Raw genomic sequence first — 19,673 nt, forward strand, 5'->3', positions numbered from 1 at the left:
TTGAAGTTCAATGTGTGGAAAGTAGTTCAGTTGAACAAGTCTCTGAAGAGACACATGAGAAGTTATACAGGAGAGAAACCATTCAATTGAGTTTCTGGCAAAACTGTTTACTTGACAGGAAAAACTGAAGATGCATAAAAAATAGACTAAGAAAAGTCTTGTTGTTTGAGTTTGAAGAAAAACTGAAGATGCATAATGAGAATTTATACTGCTGAGAAACCTTTTAGTTCAAAGTAAATCTAAGTGACGGTGTAACTCATTCTATTTCAAGATAAGCCTTATCTCCAATCTCATGTTTTTTCTAGTTGTTATTGTAATAACAATTTCCCACAACAGCATGTTTTGTATTTGTGCATTTCAAATAAAATACTACTTTTCCAGTCATATATTGTCATTATTGAAGTTTAAAAAAATATTGTTAAAATCGTATCGTATCGTATCGTTATCGTGAACCCAGTATCGTGATACGTATCGTATCGTGAACTGAGTGTATCGTGACACCCCTAATTACTACTGTATATTATTCCATTGAAAGACAATAAAAGAGTATTGAACTACTGCCCAGCCCTAGTACAAAGTATAAACTGCAGTAGGGGAGGGATTAAGCCAAAAAGAAAAAGGGCAATCAGGAAGAGGAGGAGGGACCTGAGACATTGAATGGAGAGAGAGAAACAACAACATTAAAATAGCTTGTTTATAGTAAAGATTCTAAATGTCATGAATCTCATTTGAGAGAATGACCCAGTCCTTCCAGGTCAGTCTTGCCTCAACTGGACTAACTCAACACACTGTCACAATCCACTGCCTCTGAAAAGGCCCTGGCATTAGCAGGCTAAAACAGACTACAAAAGATATTGGTCAATACCTTTTTACAAAGAAGCAAACGGCAAACCTGATGAAGAAGACCCTGTGCAAACACTGTGCAAGAGCAACGCTTAGTGAGGGCAAGTATAGTCTCTCCCCTGACTCATTATATTGAATCGGTGTGCTCTGCTGCTGTTTTGAGGGTGGGTCTAGGGCAGTGATACTCAACTCACGGCCCGGCGCCCCCTGTGTGGCCCGCGATTGAATTGCATTTTCTTTTCTTTTTTTACAGTGCACCTGAACACAACATGCAAGATACTCGCTGAATAAGTGTCAAAGTGTCCAAATGTTCATGTTATTCTGGCCAATACTCCACTTCTGTTATAGCATTTCATATATGGAATATCTTTCAATAATCTATGATTTAGCTGCTAAATTGTCAAATACCGCCGTCCGCTTGCTACCCAGGCACTTATGTATGTACTTAACCTAACTAACTTAACCTAACTAACTATCCGGTGTGCACAACATTGTCAGACTAAACTCCGGCTGACACCCCAAAAACCTACAATCCGCAACAGAAAAATATATAATATAATATATAATGTATATTGTTTGTTTATTAACTGGCCCCTGGCCTTCTATCATTTCACCAAAGTGGCCCCCGGACAAAGCAAGTTGAGTATCCCTGGTCTAGGGGGTAAAAATGTAATGACTGACAGGTCGTAGGACCAATAAGACAGAGAGTGGTTTGTTTTCAAAAGTCAATATAGTCAGGTTGGTGGGCAAGGCAGGCAGGCACTGGGCGCGCCTGCCAGGATTCTGACAGCAGTTTGGAGCTAGAAGTGTATCAGACCCAGAGAGAGATCTGCAGCCTGCAGTAACGTAGTGTATCAGACCCAGAGAGAGACCTGCAGCATGCAGTAACGTAGTGTATCAGACCCAGAGAGAGATCTGCAGCATGCAGTAATGTAGTGTATCAGACCCAGAGAGAGATCTGCAGCATGCACAGTAATGTAGTGTATCAGACCCAGAGAGAGATCTGCAGCATGCAGTAACATAGTGTATTAGACCCAGAGAGATCTGCAGCATGCAGTAACATAGTGTATCAGACCCAGAGAGAGATCTGCAGCATGCAGTAATGTAGTGTATCAGACCCAGAGAGAGATCTGCAGCATGCAGTAATGTAGTGTATCAGACCCAGAGAGAGATCTGCAGCATGCAGTAATGTAGTGTATCAGACCCAGAGAGAGATCTGCAGCATGCAGTAACGTAGTGCAGTGGTCCCCAACCACCAGGCCACGGACCGGTACCGGGCCGCAACGCATTTGGTACCGGGCCACGAACCCGGTCCCAAAAAAATAATAAATAAAATAAAATAAACATAGGCTATAATATTATAGGCTGCGTGTGGTAGTTGAAACATAGTTTTTCCTTTTTCATTTATGTTTGTAGTTGAAACAAAAACATAAATACTGTAGGCTACATACAGTACAACACAAAAGGCTGTTATTTACCCTTTGTCGCCACCTGGTGAGTAAATATATATGTAACTAAAACCATTAAAATTGACAACCGGTCCGCAACTTTTTTTCCCATGCATCTACCGGTCCTTGGCATAAAAAAGGTTGGGAACCCCTGACATAGTGTATCAGACCCAGAGAGAGATCTGCAGCATGTGCTGACGAAAAATAAAGCTTAAAATACGTTCATAGACTAGATAACGTAATTAATATTAATGTTCCTCATTAATAATGATACATCATTTCACCCGCCCGCAACCCACCCGCTATTACCGTAAATTCCGGACTATAAGGCGCACCGGTCTATAAGCCGCACCTTCAAAGGTGACTATTTTTTTCTTATATAAGCCGCACCGGTCTATAAGCCGCGGGTGTTTTGATGTTTAATTACCATATGTAAGGCTTCGTGCACAGAGGGGATTGTCGGGAAAGAGATGGCTGTTTGGGGAAGCTCCCATTTATTAACATTTCAACAAAACAAAAGTCAGGTCACTAATCCCCAGACAAAATCACACATTGTGGTATTTTTTGTTTTTTTTACAGTGCACACAGTGTCCGCGGTGTGGTGAAAAGAGGGCAAGAGAGGAAATTAAAACAGAAGTGGATTTATAGTTAGAAAGAGTGCTAAAGAAGAGAGAATTCCGTTTTTTATTTTTTTATTTTAGTTACTCACAGTACTATTGACCAGTCCAACTCAAAAGATATTCGGCAGTTTCACTTTGAGCTCTTGTTCCGCCGCTGTCCATCAATGGTTATGACGAGTCTCGCTGGGTACAGTACGCCAAAGCGATATCCATTGACTTTAACCTTTTCGATGATGCTGTTGTATGTTGCGCGTTTCTGTTGCACCAACGCGGAGAGGTCCTGCCGGACGAAAAAGCGCGTACCCTCCCAGGTGAGGGGCTTCTTCCCCGCAGCCTGGAGGATGAGTTGACGGTCGGGCCAGCGGAGTAGGCAGATGAAGATGGCCCTCGGTGGCAGGCCGGGGTCTGGACGTGGCCGAGGCGCCCGGTGTGCCCTGTCCACCTCTGGTGGTTTCTCGCCTTCCTTCAGGTCCAGGATGTAACACAGGATTTTGCCACGAAAGCGTCCATGTCACCAATCTCAGCTCCCTCTTTTACATTGATCAGGCGAATGTTATTTCTTTTACTCCTGCTGATTAAGTCATCAACCTGCGTGTGCAGGGGTTCGATTTGTTTTTGCATTTTATCCACTTTCGGACTCACTGTGTTGTTTTTGTCCTCCAGTGCGCTGATGCGCTTTTCCGCATTAGAAACTCTGTTCGCTTATTTTCTTTAGTGAGTGAGTGGATGGACTTCTGCACGTTTTCAAACTTGTTTTCAAGCTGCTCAAACCTCTGAGCGATGTCGGACTTAATCGATAGTGTTTCACGGAGTAAAAGTTTAGCCCAAGCCGTGTATCTCCAGCCTCCAGCAGGTGAGTCATTTCCTCATTCATGGCGGTGATTTGCTTCGTCTTTTTCTTTCTGCTTACCTGTGTTGTGTTATGTTATGTTATGTTATGTTGTTAAAAGAGGGCAAGAGAGGAAATTAAAACAGAAGTGGATTTATAGTTAGAAAGAGTGCTAAAAAAGAGAGATTTTTTTTTTTTTTTGGAAAAAATCCATAGATAAGCCGCACCGTTATATAAGCCGCAGGGGGCAAAAAAGGCCAAAAAACGGGGAAAAAGCCGCGGCTTATAGTCCGGAATTTACGGTAATCAGAATGTTTATTTTTATGATCCGCCCCGCCCGCGGGGTGGCATATCCGCGGTCACCGCGGTTACAACAGTGTTGATAATATCACAACATGCTTGCTTTGCCATAATAACTGTGAATATACAAATACTACAGGAGGAGAGAGGACAGGAATTCAGTAAGAGGTTGATTAAGGAGGAGAAAACAGATTGGTTTGATCCTACACATGATGGGAGGCGAGACAACAATGGAGGGTGACAAAGACAGGAAGCGGAGCGGTGTTCCGCCAAAGAGACGAAGCTCTGGAATCTTCCACCTGCTGCAAATAAACACCTCCAGACCAAAACAGACTCCGAGATTAAACACAAACTAACACATTGCAAGATAAGAACACCACACAGGAGAAACCATTCAAACACATTCAAACACACACACACAGTGACAGGCGTGCCTCCACAGTGCACACACACACACCTAGATAACAGTCTTGAGGGCCACATTGTGGGTGTGGATGTAACAAATCTTTCCCTGCAGGAAAAAATGACCTTGACCAGTCAGTACCATCATGGAAAAGCTTCCTAATTTCTCTTTATAAAAAGAAGAAGAAGAAGAAGAACGATACAATGTAACCAGGCTCAGAAGGCGTCTGCATCATTTGTGGGGGACAACATGTCTGCTGCCTGTTGCAGTCAGTTGCTCTGAATAAACAGAGGATGATTCTAAATGTAATAATGTGTATACTGTCTCATACAGATCACACATTTGCAGGCAGTCACACCTACAAGGAAGAAAGAACAAAATGCATGGGGAAACCCCAAGAGACAAAGAGATGAGAAAAAGAAAACATAAGGAGTAAATTCATAGTAAATAATAGTGAACTGATCTGAGGTGCCAGTAGAGGCAGAGAAACACAACGTAAATGAGGCAGACTGACAGCTGAAATCTTGACTGTTTCTCCTCTCATTTCACTTTGCTCTCCCTAATCCATCTCCCCCTCTCCCTCTCCATCTGTCCCGCCCGTGATACAATCTGCTACTTCCTGTGACACAGCACCAAAGCCACAGCCCACTTCCTGCTGCCAGCACTGCCTAATAAGGGCCTAAGCCACAACAATCAATCCACACACAGATCCTGCATTTTCCTACTAGTAGATACCATTTAAATTCACACAGGAGTCCATGCTATTGCTAACTGGAAAAGAGTATTTTTAAAGACAAAAAGCGCGGACAGAAATGAAGACCGAATGAAAGAAAGGGGAACAAAATGAGGAAGACGGGTTATATGGAGTAATGAATAGTTGAAGTCTTTAGGAGTCTGGCTCTCCTCCAATCAGGAACTATAAAAAAAAAAAAGGGCAAACTAACATAGCTAAAAAGGCTTCTATATTCCTGGGTGAAACCGTGTTTGCAAATACTTCTGAGCATTTGTTGCAACCTGCCTGGTGTACCAGATGGGTGAGGTTCACCACATCACAACAACACTTCAGGTAGTGTGAGGTAGGTAGGTCGGCAATCACAGAAAAGTACATTATATAAACATTCGCATATCTTCCTGTGATTGTCAAAACTCTTTTTGCAATGCATTTTAAAAGGATAATTCCAGCCATGGTGAATTTTCAGCCCATTTGCCAGAGTGCCTGCCCTCCCTTAACCTTTAAGACATTCCTGTGTTTTTGTTGCAGCAACCTGTAGCTACATTTTGAAACAGGTCTCATAGCAGATAAGAGACAAGCTTTTTTATTACAATCCATTTGATGAAAGCTACTTCCAGGCAGAAAAACATCCTCAGCCAAGAGGGCTGAAATAAAGCGAAATGGGACAATTGTTGAGAAGTGCTGTCTAAGGCTTAACGAGAAAAGTTTAAGCTGAGATCATGGTGAGAGTTTGGGGTGAAACTGGCCAAGCAAGTCATGTTAGCATGAGAGGCTTGTTTAATTTGATCTATTTTCAAAATCTGATATTGGCATCTGATGGCACAGCTATTCTGTTGCTTTCCGTGCTGTTAGACAAGGTCAAGGTCAGAAAAAATATACCCACCCATTGATTATACCAACCTCAGTTTGCCATCTCAAATATTTGGTTTATTGTTTAGGTCTGAATGAATGAAAGCCTATGGTGGTTTCTACAGGTAGGGAAATAAGTCACATGATATCCGTTTCTCCAATAATAAAACAGAATTATCCTTAAATTGGCAAAACTTCAAGCAGGTTAAAACAAATGCTAGGAATCTGCACATACCACATACTATAGCACCCAGGGTCAACATCAAAAATATTGACTGTGTTCTCTGACAGTAGTGTTAATTTTGTTGTCTATTTTTTTATTTAGTCTTATACCGCATTCATGACAACTCGGCCCACCGGAGGTTTCAACACGGAACCTCCGGCCCGGACAGATTTGCGTTCACGCTGCACCTCCCGCTCGGGGGGAAACCCAAACTGTTCCTATAGCAACCCACGTTAGCATGGTAGCTACCTACTAGCGAACAATGCTAACTGAACATGCTGAATGCTGAATTTCACACAGAGCGAAACACAGATGATACAAACGCATATGAAACGTTAACATTACATAATTAAGAACTCAACTCGTGTGTTAAAACGTCAACAAACGTCTTTATAATAATTCTGTGATTATCATTAACGATGCAAGTAGCCATTTTGATGTGGCTGTGACGTCAACTCGGAGAAACCGGAGCTCTGAATGATACCCGAATTTCCGAGCTGTAACGACCGGCCTGGACGACCGGTCAATTCACTTTTTACAGGTCGGAACCCATTTTTTCCGGCGGTCCGAGTTGTCTTGAACGGGGTATTAGTCCCGTGTTAAATGTCCTTGTTAGTCTTTATCATATTTAGTCAACCTCATCCTGTTTTTATTTACCGTAAATTCCGGACTATAAGACGCACCGGTCTATAAGCCGCGGGACCAAAATTGACTATTTTTTTCTTCTATAAGCCGCACCGGTCTATAAGCCGCGGGTGTTTTGATGTTTAATTACCATATGAAAGGGTTCGTGCACAGAGAGGAATGTCGGGAAAGCGATGGCTGTTTGGGGAAGCTCCCATTTATTAACATTTCAACAAAACAAAACAAAAGTCAGGTCACTAATCCCCAGACAAAATCACACAACAATAGGCTATATGTGCAGCAAACCTGTAACCAGAGAAGTCAAGTCACTAATCCTCGTCTTCCTCTTCTTCCTGCGTACTGAAACCACCAAAGTCCTCATCTTCAGTGTCGGAAACGAACAGGTTCAGGGTGGCTTCGTCAACCACTCTCCTCTCTCCTTCATTGTCACTCAAAACCAACGAACTCCTCTTCATCACTGTCGGCATCGAACAGCCTCTGAAGCCTCTGACGGCCCTCAGCGCCAGCTGTGGCGGCGTCATTCTCTTCATCCCGCAGCAGTCCAGCGTTTTGGAACCCGTTGGTGATTGTGGATGTTTTCACACTCCTATAATATTCCGTGCTGAGACAGTTCCTCCTGCTGCACCGTCCAACGCCTCACCATTGACTCATCGATGCCCAGGTTACGCGCGGCTGCTCTGTTTCCCTCTTTTAATGCGAGATTGACTGCTTTCAACTTGAAAGCTGCCTCGTGTGAATTTCTGCGTACCTTCCCCATGGTAAGTGAGAGTGTTGCTTCTACTGCTCGTTCTCATGCTGTCGAGAACGAGCAAAGCTTTTTTTTGGTGAAAGAATCCTCCAGGGCGCTTCTTGTTAACAGTCCGAGTGAGTGGCAGGTCGAACGTCAAAGGCACTTCATCCATATTTATGATCTGCTCCGGTTCGATGGAATATTCCTTGATCTTCCTTTGTGTGAATTCGCCGAAGTTTGTGATTTTCTCCTGGTAGTCGGGGGAGGGAGTTGATGGCCGAGTGGCCGTTTGCTTACCGTAATTACCATATGTAAGTGGTCACGCACAGAGGGGATTGTCGGGATGGCTGTTTGAGGAAGCATCCATTTACCGTATTACCATAACATTTCAACAAAACAACATAACACAACACCACCGTTGTTTATTTTTACAGTGCACACAGTGTCCGCGGTGTGGTGAAAAGAGGGCAAGAGAGGAAATTAAAACAGAAGTGGATTTATAGTTAGAAAGAGTGCTAAAAAAGAGAGATTTTATTTGTATTTTTTTTTTTTTTCTGAAAAAATCCATAGATAAGACGCACCGTTATATAAGCCGCAGGGGCCAAAAAACGGGAAAAAAGCCGCGGCTTATAGTCCGGAATTTACGGTAGTCAAGTTTTAGTCAACAAAAAGTTTGAGCATTTTAGTCTCAGCTTAGTCAAATAAAACCACAAGTATTTTAGTCTAGTTTTAGTCAACGAAAACTATTCACATTTTAGTCTAGTTTTAGTCAATGAAAACTGTTGAATCTGCTGATGCGCTTGCACTAGTAATGGTAATTCGAAGCAGTGTTGGCAACTCTTTCCCAGGGAAAGTAGCTAATGGTGACTGCCCACCCGGGCCAGTGTCGGCGTGCGGCGGTAGCAACGACAAGTGGACTGTATTTACAGTCCCTGCTCAGCCCGCAGCTGAGGGAAGAATGGAGGGAGGCTGGCTGTGCTGTGTGGAAAGCACTCAGACTTCTCTGGATATAACAGACAAGCAAGTAGCTGTACCTTTTGGGAACACAATGCCTCATACACATATAGATAAGACCCTTAGCTAAGACTGGGCGGGTTCTGTTGTAATTACTGCAAATGTTTTTAAGACAGCTAAATGTCAGCTACATCTATGATGCTGCAGCACAGGAAACTGAACTGCAGCATTGAGGGGGGAAACGGTCTATAATTAGTGTTCATTTTGTCATCTATTTTTAGATTTAGTCGTAGTCTTAGTCCTATGTCAAATGTCCTTGTTAATTTTTATCATATTTAGTCAACCTCATCCTCTTTTTGTTTAGTCAAGTTTTAGTCGACTAAAAGTTTGAGTATTTTAGTCTCGTCTTAGTCAATGAAACTAAAAGTCTGAACATTTTAGTCTCGTCTTAGTCTTGGGGGAAAACGGTAGTCGACTAAAATTTTTCATCATAGTTTTCGTCGACGAAATGAACACTATCTGACAGGTATATCTGCACTGAGCCTGCTGTTGATGTGAGGGGCAGTGGGCACTAGTGGGGACTGGGAGGGGACAGAGAGTGGGAAGGGGATGCATGTTTAATGGCAGAGAAAGCGAGGGCTGGGGACGAGTGAGGAGTTGAATTATTGATAGAACTGCGTGGACTGCTGGACACAAGACTCTAAAAGCGTGTGTGTCACGTGCACATGTACACACCCTCACACACACACCTGTCAACCTGCCACATGCCAACACGTGTGTCCAAGTGTTGACCTGGTCCAAAGGGGGGTGGGGCTAAGAGAGGACACATGGGCTTGACGGGTCAGCATGTTGGCACTGGAATGAACCATGACAGGCGCAGCCATAAACGTTCTATTCCTGTCCTTTCTAGACAGACCACCACTGTCCACTAGTGAGCGCACTGCAGCTGGCTGCTAAGCTAACTAAATGACCAGTTGACTTAAGACATTTTCTGAGTGAGCACAAATAGGTCCGTGACTGATGCTCTGGGAGCGAGGGGAAAGGGGGGAGGGTTGAGCCACCAACCTTTAAAATAACTCAAGCCAGGGTATGTATGGGACCGTTATATCTCCATTACACCGTAGACTTCCACTCAGCACATGAAAATGGTACTCTGTTTGTAGGTCAAATGCAGGTATGTGTGGATAATGTAAAATAAACACGGGGTGGGGGGATTGAACTAAGTTTGTCTTCACTTGCTGTTATTAGAGTCTGAATATGTTCCTCATCCCACTAAGTGTTGTCTTCTCGGTCAGTGAGGGGTTAACAGGAAACTGCAGTGCGTGGCCAGAGCACACGCTCTCTTGGAAATGTCTGTATAAGGCTTGGCTCTCGGAGCTTGCTTTCCCCAAATGCACCGGCAAGTACAGTCAGGCCCGATGGCTCCGTCTCTCCTTCCTTCCCTCCTCCTGTCTCTCCTTCCTTGTCTCCTGTGTTTACCTTCCCCTCCCTCCCACCACACTCTTTCGCCACTCTACCTTTCTCTCATCCCAATTCTATTACTCAATTCTATAGTGGTCCTAACATGAATTCGGTGCAAGAACATAAGAAAACTAAACGGACACATATGCACATAACCCCATCAAATTACATTCAGCATTTAATATATTTGCGCATTCAAGCTGGTGTAGTGCAGCTCCAGTAGCACATTCATCCTGTGTATCAGGACGTAGTCACAGTAAAATGATATACATGAAATAAAAGAGTACTATAGATAGAACATGGACTCCTTCTGAGGCTGAAGAGTGGCACATTAAAGTTCAAGTTACACAGGCTCTTGCAGGTAGAGTCCATCCACCCCTCACTGTCCCTCTTAATCTGCCAGCTTTCTTCCTCTTCCGAGGGATTCAGAATACCACTAAATCACAAGCTTTTTATTTAGTCCTGCAACCGCAGCCCACGATCACTTTTTAATAATGTTCTGGCTTTGGTGTCAAATCCTTGCCTTCAGGGAGCAAATGTCTGTCTCCTCTCCATAGCGAACACCCAGACAGTGCACTAGTCTGGGGCCTTATAGAGTAACTCATGCACACAGACATTTTAACAACTACTGCAGACAGTACAGTCTCACCAAGTCTAGTGCAGCTTAATACAACAAATCTTCCAAATGTTTATCAGAATGAGTCATACATGACTCGCAGCCAAATATGAATAAATGTGTGTGAGAAACAGACATCACTCACACTGGACTTAGTAAGCCTCGGGTGGCCTGGCTGCGCCTTAAAGCCCCATTCACCCATTCAGCAACTTTTCCAAGTTTTGCTATTGGAGAAACTGCGCCCTCTGCGTGCAATAGCATCGGTATCGATATCGCCGTTCAAAGTCAACAAAACACAGCGCCAGAAAGCTCTATGTACATGTTGTGACATCGGGTACTCACCACGTGATGGAATAATAATCCATAGTTGCGTGAAATGTCATTTTCGTAGCAAATCCACACCGAATTACTTCCTTGTTTTCATGAACACAACGCTCCCATAACAATGAGATTCATCTTCTTTTGGGGCCACTGTTGAAAAATAAGCCACATAATGCTGCCTCTGTGTGACACGGTCGTTTTCACTTCCTGATAAAGAAAATAGAGGCTCCATTATTTCGAGGGCTTGGAGCCAAAGCGATTTTGGGTGAATATGAGTATTATATATCAATTGAAATTTTCAGTGCCAAAATGACACAACTGAAATCATGAGCCATAAGTTTTCACTCACTCATTCCCATTTTGCGGGCTGGCACGTAGAGTAGCAATAAAGTCCCTATATTTATGTCAGTCTCTAGCCTTCTACACCCTGGTTCCTGAGCTCTGTTGGTGGTGTTGTAGCCCTCGCTCAAACAAATCTCAACAGAAGATTTCCAGATTTCAAAGTGGGCGTGGCATTCTTACGTTTGGGAATGGTTGCTCTATATAAACTATACAGGATAAAATCCTGCCTGAAGTACAAAGTAAATTGTTTGAATAATTTATATCAACCTAAATCAATCAAGTGGAGTCATCTCATCTCCATTGTCAGAATAGAATTCTCTGACCTGCAAAGCACAGGGTGAAATTCTCACTGCATCTGCATCAGCAGATATTTTCAAGACTGACTACCGGTACATACAAAATGGAATGACATTCAGATGGACAATTTTGTTTAGTGTGTGGCAGGACTCATTCATAAGATAACACCAGTATAATCACACACACTACAAACACGCACACACACCACAAATACACACACACACACACACCACAAATACACACACCTGCTATAGGCAAGAAGTGAGAGAAGGAAGTGGAATTAGACATGGGCAATGTGGGAGAAAACAGCACATGCCTGCTTCTCTATTTTACACACTGACACCAGAGCAGAACAATTGATAAAAGTTATGAACTCAGAACTTCTACAAAAAGGTAATTTCCAAATTGCAAAAGACCCCCCCCCCCCTGAAATAAGGGTTTTTAGCCAGCTTCATAATTCTGGAGCGATGCAGAATTCCTGAATGTCAGCGAAAATCTTTCACACCATAAGAAGTGAGAAAATCCAAAACATCCAAAACAGCACTGTTCAGGAGGAAGAAAAATACGAAATTATTTTTTTAAGTTTTGTGCTGCTTATTACACACACACACACACGACAGGGGTCGTGCTTGACCTTTGATGCTCACTTGGACATGCGGTCGGTGCCCACAGTCACAATAGCCGGTTGAAGTTGATCCAGGCATGTGACAGTACAGTGTCTTCAGGCCAGCCTCGGGCCAATGGACACGGCTGTCACAGACAGTGACATTTAGCTCTGGACCTCTGGTCCACATGACAGTGACAGCAACATGCAGTCATGCATACTGTAAAAAAAAAAGCTCAAGCAAACACCGTTTGCTCATGGCAGCATTCAAATTTATTATATTATGACTGTAAAACATAAGGTCAGAGGAGGAGCCTGGAAGCTACAATACTAAGTGCAGTTCACATTATGAGCCACAAGAGCGAGTCGATTCAAGATTAGCTTTTAAACTGCCAAGTACAGTTGCCATTGTCAACCCTGTAAAGGTTAATGTGTAGCTCGACATCTGGAATTAATTTCCCTGTAATGCAGCTCTTTGATCAGCTTCTCCTCAAATAAGAAGTGGATGGAGAACACACAAACTGATCCAGGAACAGAATCTAAGCACACGTGCCTCGCTTCTCCGAGGATTCTCCTGGGTGTCGGGAGATTGAGCTTTGTTCTAAGAAAAGAAATAAAGAAATATCCAAGAATTGGAACAAAGTGGCATGTCCCATTAAAAAGAACAAGGTGAAGTTAAGCTGAGGATAGAATCACACACATTATCCAAACTTCTAGCTGATGACTTTCAGTACACGACATGTTTATTTTTCTTTAAATGGAAATATACAATTTTTGAATGCATGGCAGGGTTACAGTGTGTTCTCTAACACACTGTCTGCTTAAATTAAGGTCAAACTAAATGAAACCCCTTAAACTGAAGGTAGAAGTGGACCAGGAATCTGTGAGCTCCTCTCGCTCTTATCTCATCCTTTTCCTCATGCCTTCTTCTCACACAGGTCCTAGCATGCTGCTAACAAGACACTCAGACACACACACACACACACACACACACAGACACACACACACTCGCTGCAGGCTACCGCTTTCTGCCTCCACGACTCACGAGTCATGGTGAAAACACACCCGGACGCTGTCCTTTTAAAAAGGTCCACTGCGTAAGTTTTGGGAAGAAATAAATTTGTGTTTTTTTATTAACAATGAGTAATTTGCCGGCAAATCTAGCGGATGTGACATTCTGCGTGTTCACGAGCCTGCCTCTCAGCGCTGTTCAGCCAGTAAACACCAACGAAGAAGAAGGCTAACAACACAGCACAGGCTAACCATACGTTCGCTAGCTAATGCAGTCAATGAATGTCAGCAACCAACAACACAAGAGTCCAGTAAAAACTAAAGTCCACAGTATACAGAAAAATAAATAAATATTTATCTAGTGAAGCCCGTCTGGCCAAACGGCAGCAATGTGACCGACGTCGGGGGGGAAACTAGAGTCGGGGCTGTGTTTTCAGTTCATTGGAGAGACCTTGGTGTATTAGCTAGCTGCTGTGAATGTGGTTTTGGCCGGGTATAGATAACGTTAGCTGCTTGCTAACGTGGAGCTATTGGATTTACAACCCAGTCAGAAGCTCTGCTAATAACATTAGCATCTTGCGTAGATAATGCAAGTCACACTCGCAAATATGCCTAACCGTTACGTTACTACCATTATGCGTATGGTCATGGAACATTGTTTGACTGACTGCAGTAACAGATCTGTTCCGTTTGGTCATGTCCAGCTCACATCAGCCCCAGGCATTAGACTGTACCGTATAAAATAGGGGGATCAGGCTATTTCCTGGCTCATGCTAATGTGAGTATCCACTTCCCCGCAGCCAACGCAAGCCAAAACACATCCAAACATGCCACAATAAAGTCAGAATCCTTCCCGGCTGTCTCGAGGCTGATCTGGCTGATAAATTGTCCAGGTTGCCGTTTTCAAGTGACTTTTATCAGCTAATGTTATAAAGCAACCAACACCTCTGCTGTTGCCAGGCAGCTGCTGCCTTGGGCGCATGCAAGTATGGTGCACGAGCTAGCATATGCTGCCTGCAGTTACTCTAACAGCCACCGGTGTCAGTAATAGTTAGAACTTATGGATTGGACCTTTAATAGATTAGACCAGGGATACTCAACTTGCTTTGCCCAGGGGCCACTTTCGTGAAATGATAGAAGGCCAGGGGCCAGTTAATAAACAATCAATATAAATTTTTCTGTAGCGGAGTGTAGGTTTTTGGGGTGTCAGCCGGAGTTTAGTCTGACAATGTTGTGCACACCGGATAGTTAGTTAGGTTAAAGGAGAATTTCGGTTTTTTACACCACGGTCCTCATTTCCAGTTTAGAATATGATGTTTTACTCACCGTATCGTCCCCCTTCTGTGGTTTCTCTGAAGAAGTGGTTTCACAGAGGGGGGAGATGGGCACTGTAACCCCATCCGGGGCAGATCAACGCTGACTGCGGTGTTGTTGTTAGCCTAGCTTCTAGCTATTAGCTAAATAATTATATTTACAACCATAATGAACCGTGATCTGACAGAAAAAGTGTCATTTAGAGAGCGCGTGCACTGCCGTGCAGAATGCCCCGTGGGCTCCCGTTCTAGCGGTTCTAGCCTGTTTGAAGAGTGTACTCGGAGCTCAAAATCTTCCCTGGGCATCCGAATGAAGCGAAACTATTTCGGTGAGTAAAACATCATATTCTAAACTGGAAATGAGGACCGTGGTGTAAAAAAACGAAATTCTCCTTTAAGTACATACATAAGTGCCTGGGTAGTGAGCAGACGGCGGTATTTGACAATTTAGCAGCTAAATCATAGATTATTGAAAGATATTCCATATTCCAGACTGTAAGTATTGGGCAGGAGTATTGGCCAGAATGACATGAACATTCGGACACTTATTCAGCGGGTATCTTGCATGTTGCGTTCAGGTGCACTGTAAAAAAAAAAAAAAAAAAATTGCAATTCCATCGCGGGCCACACAGGGGGCCGCCAGTTGAGTATCACTGGATTAGACCGTTCACATGGGCCGCGGCGGCGGCACGGGCGGCTCGCGGCCTGCAGTGATAGTTTCCGCGTCTGGCCTACTTTTTGACGCGAGCCGTGAGCGATTGTGTGCAGCCAGGCAGGAAGTCAGTACAAGTTGTGACCGGCCCCGAGCTAAACAAAGTGCTTCTGGTGTGAACGGCCACCTGCTCGAGCTGAATTTACATGCGGCACCGCTTTCGGATCTGATCCAGTGTGTTTGTACCGTAGGCATGCAGGCTATCTTGGCTTTTCTTAAGCTCTTCTTCTCTTTGTCTGAATGGAGTCGGACACACTCACTCAAAACTTATCTGTTTGGCAGTTCTTCTTACAAGCTACTAACCCCCCCGTTCCTTACTCTCAAGTCCTAAACCCCTCAGCATTCTTTGTGTGCTGACTCATCGATTGTATATGATCCTCTGTCATCGTTTATCCAACATTGTGGAAATGTTGAATAGACATTTTGGCCAAGAGCTTTCTCTTCTTGGTGTCTGACCACTTGAAGGAGCTGAGAAGAATTCCTTTCTGCTTCTGAAGCAGTCTGAGGCGAGTGGGGGAGCACCACTCGCACTCTTAATGCCCTTATTTGGAACCACCAAATCACCTCTGTCCTCCTTCACCAAGTTCAATTCCTTTTACAGGTTGGAGCACATCCTCCCCGACTTGGGCTGTGGTCTGTGGAAGACGCTGGTGTGGAGTGGATGCTTCTCTCTGTTGTGCTGAATTGTATACTCTGTCTATCCATTCCTCATGAGAAGGATGTCAGATTTGACCCCAAAGAGGAGAAAAGGAAGTAAGTAATCACTTATCCGGCTTCTTTTCATCAGCAAATTACTTTGATACGCACAATTATGTAACCTCTGGCCTAACATACTGTAGCAATTGTGCAATAAGCCAAATATAAACCTTAATACCTCTTTTGCATTTTATTGATCCAATTCAAGCATTACTTATCAGTATTACAGGCTAGCTACACACTAGTCTTTGACTATGAAAAGCAAACCAAACCACATTTATACTGAGTGATTGCGACTGAAACTCTGATATTAGCAAGGAGGGTATTACATACAGCTAGAGACTGCACACAGAACAGTAAACGTAACATCAAGGATAATGATATTCACCCATCCACATACTTGAATGAAGCAAGCAACCAATAATAATCTATTTTAAGAGAGGATTATTCATCAAAGGGGTAGGTATTTTTTGACTACCTATTGACTAAACCTATTGCATTCACACAGGATGAACGACGACTGGTCAGTGGTCAGACATAGGGCTGTCACGATTCCTCGAGTACCTCGAATAACTCGAATAATTAAAATGATCGAGGCCAAAATGATTCGCCTCGACACGGCATTTAGAGATTAGAGACTGTTTCTCACGGACGCTTACTGGTGTGGCACAGCGCTCTTCCGGTGTAAACACGCGAGGACACATGATCGCAGACAGACCAGAGACGGACCCCGCAAAATGGAACGAGGCGGCGGAGAAAGCAGACAGGAGGAGCCGGGAAGGGAAGAACCAGGGCCGACAAAGCGACCGAAACTGTCTAAGTGTGGGACCATTTCACGGTGAAAAAGGACACAAACTCAGTGGTGTGCAAGACGACACTTGCATATCACAACAGTACCTCGTCAATGCTTCAGCACCTGAACCGTAAACATCCAGTCTACGCATCCACCAGCGCATCTACGTCGAGCGGAGCAAGGTAACGTTACTAACGTAACGTTAACTATACACAACGCTAATGTAAATGTATGCTAATGATTGCTACTTGATATTAAGACTAGTAGTAGTTGTGCTGCTGGCTTGCCACGTTGCCAATATGACTATTAGTAACTGCATTCACGCTGCATTTTTTTGATGTGGCTTGCCGTTTTCTGTGAGAAATACAAAGCTCAACCTAACGTTAACATTAGCGGCTAATTTAACAGCATTGTGTGTGTGTGTGTGATCACACTAGCCTGTTGGTGTGTGAGAGAGAAAGAGAGAGTGAGTGTGTGTGAGAGAGAAAGAGTGTGTGTGTGGAGAATGTACATTTACACACCCTAGACCGGTCGACTCTTCTCATGATGATTGCAAACAACTATTTAATTGGTGCATTTTAGGCTCCAATTATTACACCACCTGACCTGTTATCTTGCTATTCTGATATTTGTGTCAATAATAGGCAACAGGTCTAGGGTGTGTAAATGCGCATTCTCCAGTTTTGTTATGAGCTTACCTAATAAATATCAATATTAATTATTATTTCACCTCTTTTTCAGCGGATCACAGCGTACTATGGACAGCTTTGTAAGGACGGGTGAAAAAGATGAATGGTGCCACTGCCAGTTCTATGCAATTTAAAAATAAAAATGTTGTTTTTTCTAAGAAAGAAACTAATGTAGTTGTTTATTTGAAGAGATTTATCTTATTTTTTGGTGTATATTTACGATAAGCCTTTGAAAACACAAAAAAGGGTTCTTATCCGATTACTCGATTAATCGATGGATTATTCGGTAGAATACTCGATTACTAAAATAATCGATAGTTGCAGCACTAGTCAGACAGAGAGCCTGGGAGCTTCAAGCAGCATCCAGGGTAGCAAAAATAAAAAAGCTGTTTCTGTAAATAAGATAACAGTCACATCGACATCGCTAATCGCTCACAAAAAAATTCACCCATGCAGGAAGTGGTTCAGGTCTCCAATCTCTGAAAAAGTCAGAACGGGTCTCTTCTTGACCCTGTGTTTTTGGCTGGACCACAGGGACCAATCACCTGGTGCGCCAGACATGGTTTCCGTTATTCAGTAATTGTAATTTTTTTTACAGGTAAAATCTGCTAAAGTCTGACATGGTGGAAATAATTCCCTCTTAGCACAATTGGAATTGTATTAAAATAGGCTCAAATTAAATTTCCACACATATCCTTCTATTAAATAAACTATTAACTCATTCAGGGCCAATGACGTCTTTGATGTGTTATCAGGAATAGCCCAGAGGGCCAATGACGTGTTTGACGTGTTTTTGTTTTTATTACTGCAGCGCGTAGTTCAAACACTTCCTCAGCCTGTGACATAGTATCAGGTCCCTAGCATCTAAGACAACACGTGAACAAACACATACCGCAGCTGTTGTTTTGAAATTGAGCAGGAGGAAAAGCAGAAAACGGATAAGGAGCTTGCCTTGTGCAGACAGGAGAAACGCCATTGAAACGCCCCTCGGCGCGCTGCAGGAGCTGGTCGCTTTCCTGTGTGCCAGCCGGGAGAAAACGGGAGAAAGTAATCCAGAGATGCGTTTGATCATCGGAGGAATGAGGAAATGATCGATCAGAGGGCGGTGAGGACGTGTTGAATAGCCGAGGGGAAAACGGGAACGATCAAATAGCAGGGAGGATAGGACAGTCAGGGAGACTTGGCGAGGACGGGTGGACCAGAACAAAACAAAATAAACACACGGCAGAAGCGGCAGTCACAGCAGCCCGCTGTCCGTTCTCAAGAGCTATTCAGTTGGTTCATGAAATCGCTGGGCTGCGTGCCCTCCAGTGTTGCTCCTGGCCAATCCCGGTGCCACAGGGCGTGGTTATTGCTTATCCTATGTGGGGTTAGAAATCAGCAACGAAGGGGGATCGTGTGTGTGTGTGTGTGTGTGTGTGTGTGTGTGTGTGTGTCTGTCTGTCTGTCTGTCTGTCTGTCGGTGTGTCTGTCTGTCTGTCTGTCTGTCTGTCTGTCTGTCTGCACACTCACTCACACTGCTGTATTGTTGAATGTAAAAAAAAAGCACTTCATGTGTATATATATAATATATATATATATATATTTTTTTTTTCATTTGTGTCATAACGAATAGTATTTACATGTCTGATGTCAATACAGTTCAAAATAAAAGAATTGAGAGCGAGTTCTGCCTGAGAATGTGTATTTTACAGAAATTGCCTTTTCTCCTGTTTGTCATCTCAGAGAGACCTTTTGGGTGAAAACAGGGTGTATATAAATGGATATAAGTAGAGTATAGAACATGCTAAAAGCTCACTTTTTTTTTCCTGGTGAACCCAGAGACGTACATCTTCATTTTGAGGTATTGCAAATCACTCTGGTGCTAATAGATAATTTACTGTGGGTCTTGAAAGATGACCAACAATTATGAAAATCTTTGGCCTGTGCTAAATATTGGCAGTCCTAAACTGGCCATGAATGAGTTAACCTATATAAAATCAGTTGTTCCAAGTTTTTTATTCTAATTTATTTGATCTTAGAATATGTAGGTCTAAATGTCCAATTATACTCTACGTTAAAGACGGAGACGGACAGAGCCTTCTGTCCATACTCCGCATTCATTTCGTGTGTATTTCTGTCTGTCCTCTGAAAGCTTACGGATACGCATGAAACGCAGCAGAACCACATACACACTCATACATTTGACTCTCTGGTGGATGTATTGCTTAACATGATACCAACGTGAAAGACGTATGGAAG

General features: G+C 43.3%; 1 protein-coding gene across 1 annotated transcript in view; it reads right to left on the reverse strand.

Annotated features, from left to right (window-relative positions):
• Nucleotides 1–19,673, reverse strand: part of vaspb (vasodilator stimulated phosphoprotein b) — a 45,068-nt gene that overhangs the window by 15,696 nt on the left and 9,699 nt on the right. The gene's annotated exons all lie outside the window — the stretch shown is intronic.

This window comes from Poromitra crassiceps (genome assembly GCF_964638095.1).
Source record: "Poromitra crassiceps genome assembly, chromosome: 5".
Lineage (NCBI taxonomy): Eukaryota > Metazoa > Chordata > Actinopteri > Beryciformes > Melamphaidae > Poromitra > Poromitra crassiceps.